The following is a 2,826-nucleotide window of genomic DNA, read 5'->3' on the forward strand; positions in this document are numbered from 1 at the left end:
ACTACCCAAAAAATAACAATTCAATAATATCTTCCATTGCCTAATATTTTGAATTCATAAAAATACAACAATTTAAAGTGCAGCATTTTGCCATCTATTTTATGATTGTTTTTTTTTTAAGTGTGTGCCAAGATGCTTTTAGGACTGGTATCAGGATAATGTGTACATGGATGGATAGTCAGATTTTTTGGTATCATTACAATACAACGTTACACCTATAATTATAAAGGATTCTTCAGTCACCAAAAATCACATTTACAGGTAGCCAAGAGCATGTCAAAGTTCCAGATCACTTTTAACATTTGAGCCAACAGGAAGCCTAAAGAGGGTCATTTCCTGCAAAAAATAAAAAACAAAATTGTGGAGTGGATGTAAGGCTTGGTTAAAAAATATTATCAGCAATAAATAAAATAATAATAAATGTCATATTATTCCAAAAATAAATAAATAAAAGGTCATAAAAATGCACCAAAAATATCCCCATTGTTCGACTAGATAAATCGATCCGCACTTTATTCCTTGCTTACAAATCCACAACGCCCAGCTTTTGCTATTAGGGGAAACGACAGGAGTCACACAGACAGCTGCTTATCAGCTCCCGGCCAGGGGGGATCCTCTGGAAACGCGGCAGCCAGGAGGCTGCAGTCATTTTGATCCATTTGCAAATATCATTACACAGATATGACACTGCTGCCCTGCTTTACAACTCCTGGGCCTTTAAAAGTCTAGACTCCCATGCTTCGCATGCTGGGTGAGAAATGCTGCAGGAAGCAATAATGTCACTTTACATCTCATTGCCACGCTGCACACTGCCAGCGCAGCAAGAGTGGGACTTGTTGGAATATTTGAGGTACGTTTCAATCGATGCTGCTCTGTAAAAGACGCACATGAGTGACCCGGTGAACACAAAAGCAGTGTTTTCCCCACGTCACATGTAAACGCAGGAGCTACGATTTGGTACACGCGACCTTCTGGTCAAGTCAAATGTTTGGCTCAGCTGCGGACTGTGCGGCATTCAACCAAAACAAAGCTGTGGTTGCTGAGGGGCATAGAACAAGATCATAACCCCCTTTAAATGTCAGCCCCTCCAGCTCTGCTATCACGGCAACTGAAACCAGCTGGATTTTGTTGCTTAAATCATATACCACTAACGCCATAGTAACCAAAATACTTTATTTAGACTAGTGGGGCTTCACAGAACATTATTGTCAAGAATTTTTGGGGTGATGTCTTCATCTTTAACGCCTATAAAAGTGGGTCACAACTTAGCTACCATAGGATAATGCCGGTCTGAGGGTGACAACAGTTAAAAACCACTGCTTTTCAGCCTCTCTCCTTGTTGACCCAGTCATTTCCAATTGCCTCTACTTTGCTTCAACTGTTGACAGAAAAGGGTGCGGTATTACCGGATTTCCAAAGTGCATAGTTACTGCCTTTAATCATCAATATGTCATTCATTTGTTTGATAAGCATTCAATGAGACCGCCGCAGAAAGCAGAGCCTTTGTTTACTCTACTTAAGATCTAGAATGAGCAACAGCTGAACAACTGATTTGAGCCTGCATGTCCTTTATAGTGCCTCCTTCAGTAGCAAGAAACTGACAGACAAAATGGAGAGTTTCCAGAAGGGCCTCTTTGCCGAGAAAAGGAGGTCTGACCTCCTTTTGAGAGCGAAAGAAAATGACCTACTGTGGGTTTTCCTGAATCTGAATGAAGCCACCATGTTCTGTTTGATTTGGAAGAATGTTCCCTTGCTGCTCAATTGCAGGAAGGCAGGGGAGAGCTGTGGACGTTTGGCCTCGTGGGGAACATGCTACCAAAGCGGACGTTTCCGGCAACTCGCCTACATCCGGGACTGATGGCTAGAAGGACCTGCTGAATCCACTTCAATCCTTTCGGTTTTTTATGTTCACAGAAGTGAAGTCGCGTAGAAGTAAGGTCATGTCTACCGTCATATGCTGATATTTTGTTCATATTTTCCCCATCTATTTTGCTCGAAATACAATTCACACGACCTCCGGGGGATTCGGCTTCGGGGAGTCATCTAGCTTTGGACCTTCTGCACAGCTGGATAAATAAGGCAGCTTAAAAAGCCATTATTGAAAAGCTTCAACAATAAAACCAGCTTTAGCTGACATAAAAATTCATATATCATCACATGTGATAGTGTAGGGTTAATTAAAACACCATTAACGGTTTTACATAATAATAGTAGAGATCAACCATACAGTGCACCTTTAATTAGGCTCTGTAGTCTGCCAGGACAATATTTCATGATAAATATCACACTAAAGCCTGTTATGAAGCCATCAAAATGTCAAATCCATACAGGCAATGACAGCACATGAAGCTCTGGTAAAGCAGAGCCTTATCTTGTTAAAACAGCATGATATCCGTTTAAACCCACGCCATCGTCAGACAATTTTGACTTTCCAGAAGTGGTAAAACAATTTCGATAAGACCTTCTTTCAGCACGATAGTTATCACAACCACAATGTGGCAGGTTCAACCAATAAACCGAAGAGGGGGAAACAATACTAGCTACAAAAGGGACTGAATATCACCAGTGCGAATGTACCCGAAACCAAAGGCATCAAATCCAGGTCCAGAAAGTAACCCTGCCACAGTATGGCTTTAGCCATGGGTGCTTCTACTCAACCAGCAGGTAAACACGCTAGGACATGCTGGATGAGTAGAATCAATCAGTGTCCTCTATATGACCTCACTGTATGAAGGAAGACACGACATGGCCTCGCCACCTTGTAGGGATGTCTGAAGAACATTGACTGTTTTAAAGAAGCCTCTTGACTCATCTCATCTCCTCTGA

The 2,826-nt window shown here is 41.7% G+C and overlaps 1 protein-coding gene across 2 annotated transcripts in view; it reads right to left on the reverse strand.

Annotated features, from left to right (window-relative positions):
- otud7a (OTU deubiquitinase 7A) overlaps positions 1-2,826 on the reverse strand; it is a 34,832-nt gene that overhangs the window by 30,591 nt on the left and 1,415 nt on the right. The window lies entirely within an intron of this gene.

Source organism: Festucalex cinctus, chromosome 3 (assembly GCF_051991245.1).
Source record: "Festucalex cinctus isolate MCC-2025b chromosome 3, RoL_Fcin_1.0, whole genome shotgun sequence".
NCBI classification, from domain to species: Eukaryota; Metazoa; Chordata; class Actinopteri; order Syngnathiformes; family Syngnathidae; genus Festucalex; species Festucalex cinctus.